General features: G+C 42.1%; 1 protein-coding gene across 1 annotated transcript in view; it reads left to right on the top strand.

Moving 5' to 3' along the window:
* LOC132099050 (CUGBP Elav-like family member 2) overlaps nt 1–22,305 on the top strand; it is a 157,798-nt gene that overhangs the window by 12,629 nt on the left and 122,864 nt on the right. The window lies entirely within an intron of this gene.

Genomic DNA, 22,305 nt, shown 5'->3' with positions numbered 1-22,305 from the left:
CGGTCTTCTGCGCCGCCCGGGTGGGCTTCTGTCTCGACCGAACGGATGTGGTGGTCTTCTGCGCCGCCCGGGTGGGCTCCTGTCTCAACCGCACAGATATGGTGGTCTTCTGCACCGCCCTGGTGGGCTCCTGTCTCGACCGCACGGATGTGGTGGTCTTCTGCGCTGCCCTGGTGGGCTTCTGTCTCGACTGCACGGATGTGGTGGTCTTCTGCGCCGCCCTGGTGGGCTTTTGGCTCGACCGCACGGATGTGGTGGTCTTCTGCGCCACCTTGGTGGGCGTCTGTCTCAACCGCATGGATGTGATGGTCTTCTGCGCCGCCCGGGTGGGCTTCTGTCTCGACCGCACGGAGGTGGTGGTCTTCTGCGCCGCCCTGGTGAGCTTCTGTCTCGACCGCACGGATGTGGTGGTCTTCTGCGCCACCCTGGTGGGCTTCTCTCGACCGCACGGATGCAGTGGTCTTCTGCGCTGCCCTGGGGGGCTTCTGTCTCGACCGCAGGGCTCCAATTCCACCTCGCTCCTCTCTGGATTCCTGCCCTGTCGGTTCGGCCCTGGGACACTGAACGTTATGTCCTTCCTGGACTTGTGTTTTGTTGTTTTTGTTTTTTGTTTTTTGCTCCTCTTCTCTCTGTTTCCATCTATGGACCTGGCCCTCCGTACCATCCCCTGATCCTCCGCCGGTCCACCTCCCTCCTGGGCTCCTTGTTTTTGTTTTCTCTCTGTTTCCCTCTATGGACCTGGCCCTCCTTCCCTCCCGCTGATCCTCCGCCGGTCCACCTCCCTCCTGGGCTCCTTTTTTTTGTTTTCTGCACTTCTTGTCTCTGTTTCCCCATTTTACCTGGCCCTCTGTCCCTCCCCCTGGTCCTCCGCTGCTCCACCTCCCTCCTGGTCTCTGTGTTCCTTGGTCTCTTCTTGGGTTCGGGTGGAGCATCTGGTAGCTGCTCCGTGGAGGAGGGGGTAATGTCACGCTGTCTGGTCTCTGTTTCCCTGAGTCTCCACTAGTGGTCTCACTTCCCCAAAGGCACCTCACCGTAGGCACTACAATTCCCACAAAGCCTTGTCCCTTCATCACAGTAATTGCACTCCTGTTAATTGCACTCAGGTGTCTTCACTTGTTAGTCATTATCCTCCCTATATTAACCAGTCCTTTTCTGTTCGTCTGCATGGAGTCCTTTCTTTCCGTCACCCAGTTTCCTCGCCTTCCAAGTTCCTCATCTTCCGAGTTCCCGTTCCTGTTCCTTCCCTATTTGTTATCTGTTGGATGGATTTATGGTTTTGACCCCTGCTTGTTGTACTTTGATTTGGAATACCCATTAAAACCCACACTGCGATTGGATCTCTCGTCTCCTGCGTTTCACTGGGTCTCCAATCGTAACAACATGCCAAATGCGTGACGTACAATAATTTAATCACATTGATCCTGGAATCATACCAAAAATTTATAATTTTCTACAGAAAAAGACTGATAGAAATGATAACTTTTTTTTTCTTTTTTTATATTGTATTGTTATATTATTATGTTTTACCATTGTTAAAAATATAATTCAATTGTTTAATTTTGCATGCAGGGCCTTATAGAAACACTTATACTCGCATTATTAAAAATGCATATTTCATGGCATATTTATATTCACTAAACTCCATTTATTTGGGTGCCAATATGTGCTTGCGGTTATCTCAAATACTTGTGATCAGATGGTTATGCAACAAGGCTAGAGTAGACGGAGTGTGTTCAGTAATGGAACTATTTTTACTTGTCTTTCTGGTTAAAACTGAGACTTTAGTGAAAGTCGGAAGTGTGTGTGTGTGTGTTAGAGAGAGTGGGATGGCAACTGTGTTTTGCCAGCTGTGCTGATCTTAGGTTGTATGACGGTTAAGTGGAGTATTAGGTCTAATTAAAGTCAGGCAACAGAGCTTCGGCCGTGTGTGTTTATGTGTGGTGGTGTTGGAGTTTTTTTCAGCATACACTTAAACTTTCATTTTTTGGTTTCCACAGGAAGACAAGTATGTCTGTTTCCTGTCGTCTCTAAGCACTAATGAGCATGCCGCGTGCACACACTCACTCACATGCGCTGCTGGAATCTATGCAAAACCCTGCCGTATTTTTACTCTTTTAATTCTGCTTCTCCGCTCTTCTGTGTTTTTCTCTCTTTGATATAATCCCTGTGTGTGTTTCCGTGGTTACGCTGGCTTAATGTCGTACTGATGTGACTGTATCAGCCACGCATGGCCAACCTCATCAACAAACTTTAGCAAAATATGTTTCTCTTCTTCCTGTCTTCGCCCCACTCTTTTCCGCCTTTAATCTGCTCCCCCATAATTCTTCAGAAGCCTGGGGAGCTATCGCTGTCTTTATCCCCAGGGGTCATCATCATCATCATTAGCATCAGCATCAGCATAATAATTGTTATTGCTGAGCACTTGTAATGATTGAAACACATTTGTATGTATGAGATATAACCATCTGTAAAAAGACTTTAGCAGTTGCCTCAGATGGTACGTCCAAGGACCATTCGCTAGCTGTCTGATGCCTATAATGCACAAAAATATCAAGCTTCAATCTGATTAGATGACATTATGCAGTTCCAGGGAGTCTGCATCAAGCTGGGGGGTGGGGGTTGTCGGATTGAAAGAATTATTCAAAAGTTTTATTTATTTTTAAATTGCCCCTAAATCTCATGTAAGAAAAGATTGCTGTTAGTTGCTTTTCAGTACATATTTGTGCTCATTTAAAAGAATTTGCTAACTCAAAACACCTGCTAGAAATGTAGCCTAATGATATTTTTAGAGATACCAAAAACAAAACAAAAAACACAGTAAAGGGAAAGTGACGTGACATTCAGCCAAGTATGGACCCATACTAAGAATTTGTGCTCTTCATTTAACCCATCCGAAGTGCCCACACACAGAGCAGTGAACACACACACACACACACACACTGTGAACACGCACCCGGAGCAGTGGGCAGCCATTTATGCTGCTGCGCCCGGGGAGCAGTTGGGGGTTCGATGCCTTGCTCAAGGGCACCTAAGTCATGGTATTGAGGGTGGAGAGAGCACTGTACATGCACTCCCCCCACCCACAATTCCTGCCGGCCCAAGACTCAAACTCACAACCCTTCGATTGCGAGTCCGACTCTCTAACCATTAGGCCACGACTTCCCCGTAAGATAAAACACTAGCAAAATGTTGACATCTGAATGTTCAGAAGTTTGGTAAATGTCTTAGGCCCATAATTAGCTTCAAATGTCCACTTGTCCCTGTGGTGCATTTTTTTTTTTTTTTTTTTTTTTTTTTTTGTAATACTGAACATACCCTTACATAAGGCATTATTTAAGGGGGCAGCCATTTGTAATAATGTCTTAAATTTCTGTAGACTATATAGAGTGCACATATTCAATTTCATAATGCCCCTTAATAAAGAGTGTACAACTGATGTACAGTCAGTAGCTAACCGGTAAAACAAAGTTCTTCAACCCTGCTCCTAGATACCTGAAAATGTATTTCTAACCTGCTGCAACAAATCTATCTGTGATTTTCAAGTGACCCTGAAGACCTTGATTAGCTGGTTCTGGAGTGTTTGGTTAGAATTGGGGGTAGGCAGGACAGTAGGTCTCCAGAAGCAGGGTTCAATACCTCTGTGCAAGAGAATAACAATGCACTGTTAGGATTGTTCCAAATGAATTCCAGAAGATGTACACAGCGTAGTAAATTAGGGAATGGGGTGATTTCAGATTCAACCCATGATTACCTTGTTTAGGTGTGTTTGAGCAGGATTGGAGACTCTAAACTCTGCAGGGCAATGGACCTTGAGGGCCAGAGTTGAGAAACCCTGAACTTATCAAAGGAAAGATGAAAAATGCCAATAAAAACAACAGAAGACGTAGGCAGAAACAACAAAAACTGATATAGGAGGTGGTCACAAGATATTCACCTTTGTGCAACTTGAGAAAGAAAAAGTTTAAAGATGACAACTCTGTACTGAGTAGTGCAGGTAAGGTAAAATATCAGTCAAGCATGTCAAACATAGTGTTTATTAGTCGAATGTGTGCCTACAAGTTCATGGTCACTGAAGTATACTCCGAAAGACGTTACAGCAGGTGGATAATCAAAAAGTTTCCCAGGCTTAATTGGTCCTTCGTTTCCAGAACAAGCTGCAATGTAGACCAAACTTTATACCAATAGTCAAACGACTGGCTCTGCAAGACTCCCTCAGTGAAAACAGAACTGTTCACCTTGTCATTTTCAATTTTCTCCAGTCAATCGTTTATACCTTTCTACTGCCACAAGCGAACAATCAAAAACCCTTTGCAGCATATGTACAAGCCTGTGCCAACATTCTGCCAGCAGTCTTGCCAAAACTCAGATAATACCACTGATTCGATCTTCTCCACTGTTGCCAGCAGTTCCCTCTCTGTTCTTCCAAGATCTGGTTAAGTGTGAACACATCTGCGTTCACACACCCTTGCACCTCCTATCATGGTGCAGTTACGCACAGCAAGTGCCCATCTTTCCTGTTAATGCCTTCCCAAACATCCCCATAAAAATAACGAGCAGAAACACATTACTGGCAGCATGCCCCATGTCTGCGTTTATTAGCCTATAAGGCTGGGTTTATATCTGATCACGCCTTTGTTCTAAGGAGATCTCTTTATAGCCAATCAGAAGCACATCTCTTATGTGGCAATGGGCTGATCAAATTTATGGTCAATAACCAGCCTTTTAACGATGATGAGACGTGGAGTGTGGGAGAAATCTGTTTTATTCCTTCGCTATTTGCTCTCACGGAAATCAGTGTGTGTAGCAGCCAGGTGTTAGGTCGGATGACTCGCCCTGGCTGAATGTGTTTCTGGCCCTCTCCGAGGGCTACACGCTGACCTGCGTGCCCAGAGTGAGGGCCCTTATCTGAAGCAGAGCGAGTGAGACGGTCTCAGGAGGCTAGATATTACCAGGCCTTCTCGAATCCTAATTATGGGGGGAAGGTGTGGAATGAAAGTGGAGGGCCGCCAAGGCAGCCAAAACCAGACCCCTTGAGTCCCATTACAATTACTGCTACGAGTCACACATAGGCATACTCCCGCGCACACACACACACACACACACACAAAACAACAAGTATACACAGCCCTTTCGGCCTGGCGGACTCATGCACACACCAAATCACAGCATGCTTCTACACTCTCATTCTCTCTTGTAATTGCAATAGCATTGACGCCCGCTCCCCCATGGGCTAAGCGGTGCAGTTCCATATTTTCTGATAGTCAACGAAGCACAGATACATCTCTCGATTTCTCTCTATTCACAAGCCAGTTTGGGTTGCTATAATAAAAACTAAAAATGTATTTGTTCAGTGTGCTTTGCATACATAGGTAATACAAACACACATAATCTCGTATTTTCCAGAAGGGTTTCAGTAAGAGGGAAAACAGATGGAGAACTAACCTTGGATGACATCATAGAATTTGCCATGCAACATGTCCAAACCTGCATATCCACAATGACCTACATACACAGAGACATACACATACATATAAAGACCAGGTGACAATTCTTTCTTTGCCATTGCTTATAATGACCTGATCTCCAGCGTGACACGCTGACCTAAAGAAAGGGAGGGTGAGAATGAGAGACAGTCGGGGAGAGGAACAAAGGAGTGGAGAGATAGATAGGATAGATACTATGTGATGATGGATGGGTTTATGCAATCACCATCATGTATGGCTTGTGTCGTGTTACCTTCAGGGACAAGAACTTAAGAGCTCTACAGATTGTATGTGAGTGTGTGTATCTCATGACCATGAAAATCACTTTCTATTTACTAAATCAGTCGCATACTCAACACACTCAAAAGCAATGTGTGTCTCTGCACATGGACAGTTTTACATAGGACTGCTATAACAATAAAGTTAACCCGCATTTCCCTTGGAAATGTGAATTTGGGTAGGCGAATATTAAAGGGTTTTTTAACTTGCATTTATTTTACATACGAACTTAAAAAGTTTGTGTCATAAATCAAAGAAATTAATACACATTCAAAGTGAATAAATTCCAGCCAATTCTTTCTCAAACAACTGATCCTTAGAAAAATAAATAAAATACAAGCATTAGCGCAACTAGAGGCTAGTGTTTGGCATAAATACCCAAAGATGTAGTGTTGTACTAACTGCATTTTCCAGGTGCATGGCAGCTCCACTATCTTCAGTAACTTACATTGTACTTTTTCACAAGGGTAATTTGAATGTGCTTAAGATTTACACATGCCTTTGGTGTGAGAGACCCGGGTTTGAATCCACTGTGAGACACCAATGTGTCCCTGAGCAAGACACTTAACCCCTAGTTGCTCCAGAGGCGTGCGACCTCTGACATATATAGCAAATGTAAGTTGCTTTGGACAAAAGCGTCAGCTAAATGAATAATGTAATGTTATGTAAAAGATTATGAGTATCTTGCAGTTTGTGATGTTACAGTTTCAAAGTAGCTTCCTCAACGCTTCCAAAAACACTCTGAGGAACTGTGAATTGCAACTTGTTATTGCTAGCCAAAGCCAGGTGATATTTATACTTTAGGGAAATGGGATGTTCTCATCTTATTTGACAAAACAACACCGGTGTGCAAAAGATGAGTCATCAATATTTCGATCCTGTTAAAACTTCATTTTTAGCCGTACACTAGCATACAGATTAGCCTCAAAGCTAACAGTCCAGGCTAAGAGCCACAAAGCTGTTGATTCTTTGGGATCTTTAAAGACAGTTTGGACATGATTAATTAAAAGATTACGTTAAGAGAGCGATGTTAAGTCGTCATAAGATTTCAACTTATAAACAACTATATTTCCCACATACTCCAGCATAACACTGTGTTAGATTACTTTACCCTGGTTTGTCCAAAAGTGTGCAAGAGCCTGCATCCTCACACGTGCACGTGTGCATGTCTGCTAAGCCTCAGGGTACTGGCACACCATTCTCTTCGCTGCCACACTCCTTTCATCTCTCAGTTTGAAAGAAGAGAGAGAGGCCAAGCATCCATGCGGCGTTTAGGATATGTATGTGTGTTCTCTCGTTAAATGCATTCTCATGTTAGGCCCGAAATCACCCTCATTAATTCCTTTGATGCCGTCTGATTGGCCAGGCATTACTAAGTCGAATTAAGAAATGTATTTCCTCGCTTTTACTTAATGATGCTTTTCCAGCCACTGCAATTAACCAGGGCTGTGTGTGTGCTTTATATATTGGTTTATGTGGGTCTGTTCGTGTGTTTAGGTGCTCTTAAGTGCAACGGAAAACTAGTTAGACTACAAAGTGTCCAACCGTCGACAGAAAATTGCCCTCTGATAAGTGTGGCCCCTGTTAATAGGTCTATAACTAATGGGTTACATTTCTGCAACATTGGGGGAATATTTTCGGCATGATTAACTCATTTGCCAGTTCTGCCGTAAGTCATTTAGTTTTTTTTTTTTTTTGATGGACATTTAAGGATATTGTTTGATTTAATTTCACTCTTTATCTACATGTCCTCCAGCATTGAATCCACAAATACCAAAATGAAAGATGTGCCCCCCCAGTTTTATGATATAAATTGGTTGGAAACCAACTAGACAAGGACATATACCCACAGTTCATTGGCTGACCGTCTGATGCATATTGCACACAAAAAATGCCAAGTACTTTGTCAATCTGGCAAGCTCTTATCTGATTGGCTGGCTTTATGCAGGGTCAAGGCACTCAGGTTTTAATCATTCTAATTTGACAAAGTATTGTGTAAAATTTCTACAAGTTAGTATATTAGTGTATTTCAGGTAAACTGGACCCTAAATAGTACGTAAAAACGAAACAAGCTGGTCATTTTACGTGTCAGTCAGATAGCCGCTTCCTGTCTAAGTGGGCGTATCTTGACCAGAGGAAGCTGCAAAGTAGACTAGCTTTTATGCTTATTGTCAAAAGGAAACAAGCTCGTGTACTCAGCCTCATGAATAGCTCATTACGAAGCTACTTCAGAATGTCTCACATAAACATACGCATACGCCAAACTACCATTAGACATTCTTTGTCTAGAGTGAGACACAATCCTGCATGATCATGTAGTTGTTTCATACATGCGTACACATGTTCTCCAACACATTGGACACACAGACGTGGATACACATTTGTTATAACACATGCTGACACAAATCATGTTCTGTCCATGTGAATATGTGTCTGTGCGTAAGTTACACAGGGATGCTGTAACATTTGGTTTCAGTCTGGTCTTATGTGACCTTTAAAACCACTGATGCTGCAATCCATACTATCACTTCACTTTATGGATGTGTTCAAGAACCTAATGGATCTTCAGAGACCTGCAAGTACATACATAGTCTTAATACTAATACGTGTAGGTTCTTAATTAAAAATAAAGAAATGTTAATTAAATTTAAGAGCAATTTTTGGCAGTGCAAATAACCTAGTATTTTGAAAATGTACCATGGTATGTACAATGTACCATGGTAATACCCTAACATTATTGAAAGTTCCTTGCACTACTGTGTAAATAAATGTATATGAATATTTTTGTAAGTACCCAAAAAAAAAGGTAATACCGTAGTACTTTTTAAGGGAAATTATTGTAAGGAAGGAGAAAAGGAAATTATATTAAGCGAACTTATATGTACAAATAAGTATTCTGCTAATATGCTTACACATAAACACACCCTGCTCATATATCCAAACATGCTATGGAAGAACTCACAGCTGCAGGCATTTTTACGAGGATGGCCTCTACGTGCCTTATAAAAACCATCACAACTTTCTAAAAAAAGTGTGTGTTTGTGTGTGTGTTATTACTGTTGGAACAACTGTTTGCTTTTAAGAGAAGGGCTTATTTATCTGGAATACAATACTGTTTCAGCAATATATAAATAATATATTTTTGTCAGAACACTTGGCGGCTGATATAACATAGTATTTATCGCCGCGTAGGGGGATTGTGGGTGAGTGTGTGGGTGAAAGCGGGTTTAAACAAGTCTGAGGAAATTTATGAGTGTGTCATGAGTTTAGGGCTTTCAAACTATATCAGAGAGGAAAGCAGATAGCCACAACGCAGCTGGAGTTTAACACCATGGTAAATTTTCTCTGACAGAATTCATCCCTCCTGGTCGCCTGATCTTGACAGAGGCATGTGTATGTGGGTGTGTGTGAGGGGATGTTTGTGACTCCATGTCTGTAGCATGAGAGGGGGGACCACTTTTTTCCAGATTTCCTCTTTTTGTTGTCATAATAATAACAAAAACACTGGGCTGCACATGCTCAGAGCTAAGTGTCATCACTCCAGTCGACTTAATAACACCATTGCGAAGGTCATTACATATGCACAGCCTTTGTTGTGTGTATATATGAGTCTGAAACAAAATGTTTTTTTGGTGTTACCATCATTATAGTTCTCAAATTAATGTGGCATTACCACATTTTTTGTGGGTACACTGTTAAATGTGTATGTTATTATAAGAAACACTAAAATAAGAAACAAAATCATAGTCATTACATAAAAAGTTGCCGTATTGTGATTATTACTTCATGTTCATACAAGTGTGAATAAAATACACACATGCATCTACACACTCAAACATTACATATGTTCCTCTCAACTGAGAACAAAGCTCTGGAAGAAAAATCAGGTCTTTATTCTCTTGGTCTTCAACAGTGCCATTTCCATGGCAACACATGGTTGTTACACTGTCAGGGGGGACGACATCATTTCCGGTCACTATCCTGGAAGCTTAGCCTGCTAACTTGATTTAGAAATGATCCAACTTCATACACCGAGAGAAACTTGTTGTAACATTCTGTAGACAACACTGAATTTGCTTTATTTGCAGTTCAGTTGGGTATTATGAGATTTATTATAATTAGAATGAAAACTGCTGTGATTTGGACGTAGTCTGTCTTTTTGCTGATTCATGAGAATATGAAAGTGTAGGTTTCTCAACTGGAAAATCCAGAATAAGCCAGCTGAAAAGCGATTTTACCATTATGTTGTACAGTATATTTTCATGTGAAACATAATATTCAACAGGGATTGAATTCATTGGACCATTAAAATGTGGACGTTGCAAGCAAGAATGAAGCCAAACTTGAAGACCTGGAAGATTAAAGTTGTTTTAGAGGAAGAACAATTTATTACATTTTGATCGAACCAATTAATTTTTCACAATAAAAAGTAATCATGCAATAAAAACATGGTCAATTTTTGCATATATGGTTTGATGTTTTATTTGGTTTGTAGCTGGTCCTAGCTGTTTTAGGTGTGGTACCAACTGGAGCTCTAGCTGGTGGATATGTGGACAAGCAACTACCATCCATCTACCATATCCTAAAAACTAGCTTAACCATCTCAAGTTATATTGACATTTTCAACAGCGATGGTTAACTATCAGAAAAGAATAGTGAAGACAACAAGACAGGGAGAGGAGCAGGGCATTAGGTCAGGCGGACAAATGAAAAGCTAAAACGAACCCGAAGAAAACGTGTGCGAACCCACACAACAGAAACCAATAAAATAATGAAACCTGATGAATATTTAACACTCTTTCTTCATCCTTTGGTCTTCAGACTCACCCTGACAAGAGAAAAGAGCAATCTCCGCTTTACACTAACATGATTTGGTCCTTCTGGGCCCCCAAGAGCCAGCGAAGGAATCCCTGGGTTAAGGCATTAAAGTCATTACAGGGCATTGTGTTTCTGTCTCCTTCATTAACTTCTCCCAGAGCCATGCAGATCGGCCTGAATGCAAGCACCTCGACCCCATCTGTCTGAAATGTGATCTGGCTTATGAAATCTGCAGCCTACGGCAGCTGTGCAATCACATTACATCCACGAGATTAAAAATATATTGAATTTTTTTTTTTCACTCCTTCCTGGTGCTCTTGCCCTGATTTTGTTCAGCCCAACGAAATGTTTCCAGTTTTTTTGCTGCCTAGGTTCCGTTACCTTTCTCACTGATGTTTTGCATTCCTCTGGGTATCCTCGTCTGTTTCCCCTACTGGCTAACTGCCTCAAAGGAATGATTCAGAAAAGTCTGTCATCATTTACTCCAAGTAGTTCCAAGTCTGTTTTTTTTTTCATGGAACAGGTATGGTATGTTAAAAATGTACCCTTCAGGAGCAGGATTGGACACCCCTGTTATAGGGTTAGCTATACTTGGGGCTGGAGTTGGGCCTTGAACTGTATTGTAATCAATCTATCATTTTCTTTAGATTTTAGGGGAAGTTGATAGTAATTGTTTGGAATAGGGTTAGGACTGTTTCTCCAAATGTCATTGATGCAGGAACTTGGGATGTTCTACTTGGAAAAAAGCAGGTTGTGTACGTCCGGAGGGATAAAGCCATAGCTGAGCGGCTACCTTTGATATGTATGGGAATACTAATTAATATCTTTCTCCGGGAATTTTCTGAACAATGACAGAAGGGGTGCATGTTAGAAACATGTTTAAAACGGTCATTATTTTTGCAGCTCTGTTTTCTGCTACTGGTGGAAGAGAAATAACATCCCGTAGCTGTTAATCCTGTTATTTTTTTATTTTATTTTTTTAGGTGAACACACCACAGAAAGGCTAGAAGGCTAAACCTATGTGTAATCTCACCTTTATTTTTCCACCAACCATCTTTCACTCTGTCGTCTCCAATCTCCACCTGTTATTCAGATGATGATGCTTTGCCTGTTTATTTTGTGTGTCAGTGCAAGGTACCAGCGGGCACACATGCACATATTTGTCATCACTTACATTATGGATCTTGGGGGAACAGGGGGATGGCAAATATGTGTAGCGATACTGATAGGATATGACGTCTTTGTGTGTGTTTGAGATGAAGCTCAATATGGATGGCCAATTACTGTCCAGTGCAAGAGAGGACAGCCGTCACCTCTTTCTCTCCCAATGCTGTCACCACAACGACCTGATAGAAATCTGCTCCCACTGGGAGTTATTACTACAGCACTCTACAACACATACACACACACATATCAAATCCACAATAGTACACACACAAGAGACACACAAACACCTCTGTAAGACCTCCCAGCTGCTTAGCAAATCCATAGCGATGAGTCCAACTAACATTGTTCAGTCAATTTACTGGAGCATGTTGACATTTTTCCAAGCTATTAAAAACTCTTCCGTCTTTTAAACATTAAGTTATGGCATTATAGGTTCACTTAAAGACCAAATTAATAGGCACATAGTAAAATCTGAACTTTCGGAGCTTATAGATTTGCTTTTCTAATGGCTTAAAATGTCACTTGCTTTATTTTGCACTATGGTTTGTTTTAACCCTAGGCCACTTGACCAAAGTCTACGGTCCAATACACATCCCACTCAAATTGAAAATGAGCAGTTCAAAAACCAAGGACATAAAAAAACCACAACTGTACGTTCTAATTCATTTGCATTTCGCAATCATTTTGCTTAATTAAAAAATGTGCAGAAAGGCATGACGGCAGCACCTGTTCCTGTCGTTTACTAAGACTGGGTGCTTGCTAGGTAGTACAGCAATCTCTGCTATGTATTACATGAGGCTTATTATTTAAAACAATGGTTTTAGGGGTATAGAGGCATTGTTAAGTTAAATAATAAAAATGATTATACATCTATATTGAAATACTGATTGACAGATGTAGCTGTATATTTTGTTATATTCAAGTAAACAATAAAGTAAGCCAATTTTCAGGTTTACCTAGTCTAGATTTACTACTACAGTAAGTAGGACAGTTTATATTTACAGATACAGTGCACCTGTACTGAGGATCCATGGTGTTTGGATCAGTTTTCTCATGAATACTTTACAATACAGATCACTGCTGATGTAGAAAATCTGACCCCAGATCAGCGTGAGTGTTAAAGAAGTGTCAGCAGTGGTAAAAAGGAAGTAAGTGTTGTCTGTAGACCTGAGATAAGCTGTGATAAGACGCGGCTACACACATTGTCAGTGATATCTAGAGTTGTTGTGCCAAAATCCATTGAACCATGATGTAAACTTTCCCAAGGGTGAGCATTCCTGCATGTGTGTGTGCGTGTGTGAGCGTGCTTATCTAAAGGCATCTCCACCTGAAGAGGGCAGATATTTTCAGTTCTAGCTGCCGTAATTCTGGTCAGACTGTGTGTGTGTGTGTAACAAAACGTATTTGTGTGTGTGAGGGTAAGGAGAGGTGTTTGTTTCATTTGCATTATTGTGTGCTGAAGTATGCAATGCAAAAACTAGGGTTTGTGTATATATTTTATAACTTTATATATATACATTGAAAAGTTATTTCATACATTCTGATGAGACATTATGTTTTTGGTTTTATTTTTATTTATTTATTCCTTTATTTATTATTAGCTCAACTGGCAGAGCATTGTATTACAAAGGTTATGGGTTCAAATACCATTCCCACACATACTGATGAAAAGTATCTCAATTGCACTTTAAGTCAGTTTGGTCTTCCAAATGTACACAAATAGTTTTAATTTAGTGTTTTGTTGTTGTCGTTGTTGTTTATTTGGCATTATTTATTTGTTTGTTTTTAGCTCTGGTAAAGCATAATACTAGTAATACTAGTATATATATATATATGTATGTATGTGTGTGTGTGTGTGTGTGTGTGTGTGTGTGTGTGTGTGTGTGTGTGTGTGTGTGTGTGTGTGTGTGTGTGTGTGTGGGTGTAATTTTGATGTAAATGTGGTCTGGTGGATAGCGTATGAGTACCAATATGTTTTCTGTTTTTCAGGTGACCCTTGTTCTAAATTCTTTGCTGGTAGTATGAATCTCACAAAAACAAATTTGGGTCATATTTTTTCCCCCTTCAATTTCTAAAGAAAATAATAATAATAATAATATTTTGAGAGAGACAGCTGTAGAAGAGAAAAAACAGGTCTGGATGTCATCATGCTATGTGCTGGTTGATGATAATGCAATGACTTCATTGTGTTAACCGCCCTTCCACCTATCGTAACGACTCTTTGGCATGTCGCTGAAAACATGCGTCTGGTTCTCATAAAGACTTTGTGTGTGTGTGTGTGTGTGTGTTTGTGTGTATGGAAGGGCAGTGTAATGTTTCGGATGGAGCCAATTGTATGCTTGCCGATTCTTCCTTGTTATTCATACTTATTTCTCCTGCTTTCTCTCATCTTCCTTTTGTCGTTTGCCATTCAGCCTCCATAGTATGCAGATGAGGAGATATCACCCAGCAGCACTGATGGATGTGTAAGACTCTGTGCTGTGTGTGTTAGCAGCATAACTTTATTTTATTACAGACTTACATCAAAATCATCATTAATGATGTATATGCTCAGCCCTGCTGCAGGGAGTGCATGTTATGTGTGTGACACATGAAAGTTTGTTTTCTTGTGCATTGGTGTCCCATTTCGGGCCGCTCTATGTGGACTATTTATCACAGATCTGTATGTTTACTTGGATTATTGCTCTCATGTCCGAGTGTGTGTTTCTATGTTTTCCTGGTTGCTACGGGCCTCAGTTAGTGGATTCTCAGCAGACTTAATTAGTTAAAACAAAGCAAGATGTCCATTTTGTCTGCTCCTCCACCTTAATTGATGTTAATTTGTTCTCACCTCTCGCGGGATTAAAAGTGTGTTTTGTCCCTTCGCCAGCGGTTTTTCCTGCGTCTCGCCAGAAAAGTCAGTCAGTGCCCGTTTTTACATCTTTTCTCTTCTTTAAACGCACTCCGTTGTCAATTCCATCCTCATTAAAATACCATTAAAATTGTGCAGGTATTTTATAGATGCCTGTGGCTTCTGCCAAACAAAACCATGCACGCCAACACACATTTGAGAGTCTTGCTGAGTTCTTTGTGATTTAATTGGCAATACAGGAGTTGGTAATAAATAGGATTATATTATTATTTTAATTATTATTATTATACATTTTGTTGTTATTTCTTTAACCGGAATGGCTGGGAAAGTTGGCATGGTGCACTATTAGCAGATGAGGTTGGTGCCATGGTAGCAGATTCAAGCCAAAATCACTAGCTCTGTTGCAAACCCTAGAGAGCTGCCTCAGTATCTGCTGTCTACATAGATAGTTACCTTCTAATTTAGCATGCTAATCTAAATGGAACCTCATAAGTGACTACTCATAAGTATTCTACTTAAAATTATTTTTATATACTGTATATGTTAGCATACTGAATTTTTAAACAGACAGAAGAAAACATAGTTGACAAACTTTCAGGGCAAACTATGATGCCTATCTAGTTAGAAAGCCCACTAAGTTTTGGAAAAGAGATACTGTGTGAGCAATTAAATCTGTTTGTGTGCGTGTGTGTGTGTGTGTGTGTGTGTGTGTGTGTGTGTGTGTGTGTGTGTGTGCGCGTGTGTGTGTGTGTGTGTGTGTGTGTGTGTGTGTGTGTGTGTGTGTGTGTGTGTGTGTGTGTGTGAGAGAGAGAGAGAGAGAGAGAGAGAGAGAGAGAGAGCAGTCCTTCCGTGGATGCTGATAATACACTAGCCCGTCTGTGGTTGTTAGCCAGCTTTTCATCAGCATGATTGATGGTGTGCCGACCTGGATCTCAAGCGGTTATGATCATATCTTTTCGCCGCCAACCTCATTGACATCTCTTAACAAGCCCGTTATCTTCCATTCTTGCTTTAATGACGCCTCGCAGAACGACCACACGTTCATCGCCCTGGTACCCAGTGGAGTGGGCCGGGATTATGCCGTCAATACGAGGGCCAGATTAAGTGGTAATGTGAGATTAACGCAATGCATGAATTTATTAAATGGGATTAACGCTGACATTTCATCCCAGTGGGACACCTCTGACATTCACAATCATGCTCATTTATGCTCACATCCAGAGAGATGACAAAACGGTTACCAAGGCTGCCATGTGTCACCCCATGAACCAGTGAGACCTTTTGAAGACTGCATTAACACAATATATATATATATATATATATATATATATATATATATATATATATATATATATATATATATATATATATATATATATATATATATATATATATATATATAATAGAGTCAGGTCGATGAGAGCATGGAAAAAAAATGGTTATGAGTAATGAGCTGTTTATATAAGCCACAGAAACATCCTAATAACTTAATCACAACATTTCCATCCATGTTTTAGTGTTTTGGTGTGGTATGGGAAAAAGAGGTTTGAAACGAGTGTTAACTGGAGGAAATGAAAGGAAAGTAGACTAAATTAGTAAATGAGGTGATGTGTAGAAGAAAGGGCAGAAGTGCAAGGGTTTGACTCTGGTGGAGTGGGAACCATAAGGACTTGATTGTTTCTAATAATAACCACAAGTCATTTTCTTCAATTACATAACACATCAGTCAAACTGGGAGAATGAGTTTGCATTCATGTGTGTGTGTTAGGGATGATGCTTTTACAATTATTATTATATATACAATGTCCTCAATGATGTTAAGCTGCTATCAGATAGTTTTGTGATGTTTTGGCAAACAGCATTACAATGACATAAAGGAAAAATGACATTTTTATTTTATTTTTTATTTGCAACTAACCCTTTACAATAAGTCTTTGTCTCTTTAAATAAGGCCTGAGTGTGTAAACATCGTTCGCAACCAAAATGAATGAGAATATTCAACAGGACATAAACTACTTTACAAATTGACCGGTTGCAAACATGTTAGGTATAAAGTATATGATATTATTGGTAAATGATGAAAATTAGGTAGATGGACCAAATCTGTTAGACCACTACATACACAATTTATAAAGTCTGAGCCACTAAATACGTCCTATCGCAAATATGTAATGTTAATAAGTTGTGAGAACAGTTTGTTGAACTTGTCGCATTTAGAGGTGAAAACTGAAGCAGGACTTTACAGCACCTGCATGACTGAATACAGACCACTGTGGCAGTTAATGAAATCTTGGCATGTCAGTGGACCTCCTCTCCTTTCGTTCCACAGCTCTCCTGTTATACCGCACAGCTGTGGAGTGTGTGTGTATATGTGTGTGTGTGTGTGTGTGTTCTCGTCCATTTCAACAAACTCATATTTGTGCTTTAGTGCTTTATTTCCAGTATGGATGAATCTTTGTTATACACTGTTCTCACGCACATACATATTGAAAAATCTCTAAATTTAACTGCCTCTCATTTGATTCTCCTAGTCAGCAATGAGAGTAAATTGAGACATTTTTGCTTTGAATTTTTATTGGCGAAAAAGATCTCCGTAATCGCCCATGTGTCTAAGGGTCCCACATTGGGTCTACAATATATCCCCCATGTATGTCCCATAATAAGATATTAAATCAATGAATCCAGCCCACAAATTGGCTTTGACTGCATTTCCTTTGGCCTTTAATGTTATGAACAGAAATGCTCAATTGTACAAATTGTATGCTAACTGTATGCTACAAACTGTAAATGGTTTAAATTTGTGATCGTAAAAAATATAAAGTTTAAGTTTTTCATTTTTATTTTTTTCGCTTTATTTTACAAAAATATCTATTAAGATTATTAGCAAAAATATATTTTTATTAGTTTAACTCTAACAGCCATGCTCATGGGGATTTTATGAGATACAAAGTTTATACTTAATTGAACATAACTATGCTCCGTGAAATTTCTTGCGCAATGAAAGAACGAGCTTCGAGTAATCAGATTTAGTGAGTTGTACTGTTGGTGGCTAGTGCATACATTCGAGGAGAATTAGGACAGTAAATGTAGTACTCAAACTGTGCGAAGCTAACGGCAGCTCCCAAAGGCTCAGCTTCTTTAACTACACACACACACTTCATCTAGGGTAGACGCTCGAGGCTGCTCAATTCACTGTCATTGATAGCCAGAACAAAGAGGTCAAAACAAGATTTATTGCATATGGTGGGTGTGTACATATGTTTTAAGAGTTTTTCCACAGCAGCATAAGAATTGGTATGTTATTCTGCCAGGTCATTATTTGGCAGAGACACTTTTTGGCAGGAGCAGTGTTTGGCAGAATACCAGCTTTCTGCCATCAGGTGATACACTGTTGTGTGTCTGTGTGTGTGTGTGTGTGTGTGTGTGTGTGTGTGTGTGTGTGTGTGTGTGTGTGTGTGTGTGTGTGTGTGTGTGTGTGTGCCAGAGCATCTAGAACAGCTGCTGGGGCACATCTGTCTACCAAGCAACACATTCAGACACACACAGTTTTGCACTGTATGGCGAACTCATTTCCTATCATCCAATGCTCTGTTAGGGGCCTTTCACACAGGGTAGGTTCTTGTGGTCCTTCTGTGCTATATTTTAATTGTTGAGTAAGCATGCGCTAGACGGGCATCTCAGAACCTTGCAATGCACCACACTGTGTCTTGCAGCATGACTACTGTGGTTTTAATATGCCATGTCAACTTTCATCTCGAGACCCCTGAATTCTTTTCCATTGTGCTGTGTTGTGTCTAGCTACTTTTAATGTAAGAATGCGTACTGTGTTCCCTCAACACTGCTTGAATAAACTCTTAACCCTAATTTGCTGCATAACTTAGACACCTAGACATGAATGATGCCTTAAATCATGCAGCTTTTAGAGAGGTGTGCTTTAATTTTCGTAGCGATCCTATTTACATTTGGCAAGTGAAACAGACAAAAATTCCTAAAAACTTCATAGTGACTTTGGGGTGGCTCTTTTGATATTGTCTAGTATATAACCAACAAACAACCATCATCCAAAACATCTGAGCAACTACCTGAATACCCAAGAAACCAATCAGAGTTACCCAAGCAACCAGCCGAATTGTCAGTAAACTGATCCCTGTTCCCCACTCCATGCAGTTGCACTACTTCCACCAACAAAACAAAATACATGTTTTATTACTCACGAGGACGTGTGTAGACACAAATGTCAGAACACTCTAGCAACCACTTAGAAACACTCTAGAGGCTGCATATTAATGCACAAAAAATGGAGCAACTACCTTAAACACCCTACACTCTAAAATTTTACCTTTAGGGGTACAACAGCATGTTACTTGGGAACCACCTTGCAACTCCCTAGCAACAAATCAGAACTCTCCAGGCACCATGTAGCAACAATCTAAAAGAACTTAAAACACACTAGTACCCAATGCCCTAAAAACAAATCAGGACACCCAACAGCTACGTGGAACAGCCAAACAACACCTTAAAACAATTTAGCAATTCTCTAGAGAGTAGAATACTCTATTATTCACCTAGAAACATGGTAGTAACTGCAACCACTACTCAGAACAGCCAACCAACAACCCTAGCAAGAATACTACAGCCTGACTACTTCAGCAACTGCTTAGCAATTGTGCTAAAACCAGAACACCTTAGTAACCACCTAGGAATGCTTTAGCAATCACTTAAAAGCCCAGACACCACTTAACAGCACTAGCCTAGCAACCACTTAAAAATACCCCAGCAACTAATGAACTAAATCCCACTCAGAACACCCAGACAGCTGCTCAGAACAGACAAACAACAACCTTAAAATACTGTAGCAAGCAGTCAGAATACTTTTTTTAGATCCCAGTAGACCACGCCCACGACGAGGCGACGCCTCTTGTGGAGTGTGCTCTGACGCCCAACGGGCACTGAAGGCCCCTGGAAGCGTAAGCTAACGCTATAGCGTCAACTATCCATCTGGATAGAGTCTGTCTCGAAACAGCCATTCCCTTGGAACATCCACCGAACGAGACAAATAGCTGCTCCGTCTGCCGAAAGGCAGCAGAGCGAGACACATAAGCTCTTAAAACCCTGACAAGGCAAAGAAGACTCGAGTCTCCATCCTCCCCTGACACCGGCAGGGCAGACAGGGCAATAATCTGAGCCCGAAACGGCGTGTTGAGGGATTTCGGCACATAACCGTGCCTAGGTTTGAGTATGACCCTTGAGTCATTGGGCCCAAACTCCAAGCACGACTGGCTCACCGAGAGCGTGTGCAAATCACCCACACGCTTCACAGAAGCGAGAGCCAACAAGAATACTGTCTTGAACGACAGATGCTGAAGGCTAACCGATTGGATAGGCTCAAAAGGGGAACCCTTCAAGGCCTCCAAAACCGCCGCGAGGTCCCACATAGGGACTGACGGAGGTCTGGGAGGATTCAGCCTCCTAGCTCCTCTGAGGAACCGGATGACTAAATCGTTCCTTCCTATTGACTGACCGGACGCCGTTTCAGAAAACGCCGCGATGGCCGCCACATAAACTTTGAGCGTGGATGGGGCTCTGCCCTTATCCAACAGCTCCTGTAGGAAGGAGAGGACCTCCGTCACCTCACAACTAAGGGGTGAATAACCTCGAGCTGTGCACCAGCTGGAGAACACCGACCACTTCAAGGCATACAGACGTCGTGTTGAGTGCCCATACATGGAGGGACACAACTCCGGTTGAGGGTGCCAAATCGAGCCCTTGGCCTGCGAGAGGAGATCTCTCCTCAACGGTACCGGCCATGGGGCGACATCTGCTAATTGCATCAAATCTGGGAACCATGGTTGGTTCTTCCAAAGAGGTGCCACAAGCAGTATTGAACATCTCGTTTCTCTCAACCGTTCTATCACCTGCGGAAGGAAGGAGACGGGAGGGAATGCATAAAGCGGGCAGCACGGCCATTTCCGTGACAGCGCGCTTTCGTTCTTGGAAAAGAACGCGGGGCAGTGAGCGTTTTCGTGGGACGCAAAGAGGTCCACCTCCGCCATGCCAAATCTCTCCCACAACAGCCGGACTGTTTGCGGATGTAGAGACCATTCGCCCGTAGGGACATTGCCTCTGGACAGCCTGTCTGGACCCAGATTCTGCAGTCCAGGCACTTCTTCGTGAAGCTCAGGAAGAAAGGGGCGTGTTTTGAGCTTGAGGAAGAGCGCTCATCCGGAAGATAGCTACCATCCAGCCGGGAACGTGAAGGGGGCGCTGGTGCAGACCACTCGAGGCCGAGGCTCGCCGCGGCCAACGAGAGTACACGCATCAGCTCCTTATCGATATCCCCCCGTCTGCTGGGCCTCTGAGCAGCGGGCGCGAGATCCACGGAGCTCACCCCACACTCACTGCCCGAAGCAAGCAGAGAGCACGTGTCTTCTTCCTCCGACGCGGTCCTGAGATCCACTTCCTCCGATGACGCGTCGGCAAGCAGCGGACGCTGAGCATCGGGAAGCGATGCAGGGGAGACCGGCGAAGCGGAAGGAACTGGCGAGCTCGGCCGAGCTGGAGGCGGTTCTGGTAGGCGCTGCGAGCGGCGCTTCTTACGGCGCTGCGGCGCAGCGGATGATGCAGGCTTCGAGAAGGATGCCAGGCGAGTCCTTAGAGTCACCATAGGCATCAACTCGCAATGAGGGCATCCGCCATCAGCGAGCGCGAGCACTGCATGGTCTTCACCCAGACAGGAGACGCAGATGACGTGACGATCTCCTTCGCTGAGCGGGGTTCTGCACGAGCCGCACGAAGGCATCTTTAAAAAGACGCAGCTCTTTTGTGAATGTGCGTTGCAGGGCGAACACACACACAGAATATTACAGAACAAGGATTGTAAAGGATATGGGCGCCGGATAGCGCAGCAGGAACGGCAGTGGAAGGCGGCGGTGCCAGCGGCTTCAGGATGGCTCGTCCAGCTGATATGCTCTTCCAGACGGCGCTTGCTTCCTCGTGATCCAGCGATGCGTGAGCTTCGCTGAAGAGATGAAAAATCAGGTGAGTCAGCCTTTTCGAGCTCCTTTTATAGGTTGAGCCACACCCGTTTCATGTTGCATCAGCCTGCGCTCGATAGGCTGTGCAGTTGCCGCAGAACAAGCCAATGAGCGAACGAGCCGTCTCGCCTATGGCTGTGTACTGCTGCAAATGCGCTTTACAAAAATACAAAATTAAGGATAATTTTTTGCTTCAGTATTTCGTGAAAAGAGACTTTTCCCGTAGCATCTTAGCTAAGACGCAGTACGAGAGAGCTCTCGTAAGAGAACCAGACAACCGCACAAAACCCCAAGACAATGACACTCTGTAGCAGCCAAATAACAAAATCACGGCAATCACCTATAACACTCCACATAGCAACATGCTAAAAATCACTCAGAACACCTTAGCTAATGCATAGCAACACCCTGGTAACCACCTACAATTCCCTAGCATTGTGACACCATCTGTGGCATGGGCTAGCACCTTTAATTTAAATATCATAATCAAAATTAGGTTGGTATGTGGGTCTATCTCTCTCTTTCTCTCTCTGGAGAGATGAACTGATATTGTAGCCAGTTTCTCATTAGCCATGTGTCCTGGGACAGTTTGAATTTATGTATGCCAGCCTCATAAATCAGCTGAGATGACTGTTCTTTAGCCACACTTTGTGTGCGTGTGTGTGTGTGTGTG

The sequence above is a fragment of the Carassius carassius genome, chromosome 22 (assembly GCF_963082965.1).
Source record: "Carassius carassius chromosome 22, fCarCar2.1, whole genome shotgun sequence".
NCBI lineage: Eukaryota > Metazoa > Chordata > Actinopteri > Cypriniformes > Cyprinidae > Carassius > Carassius carassius.
This window is presented reverse-complemented; position numbering and strand designations above follow the sequence as displayed.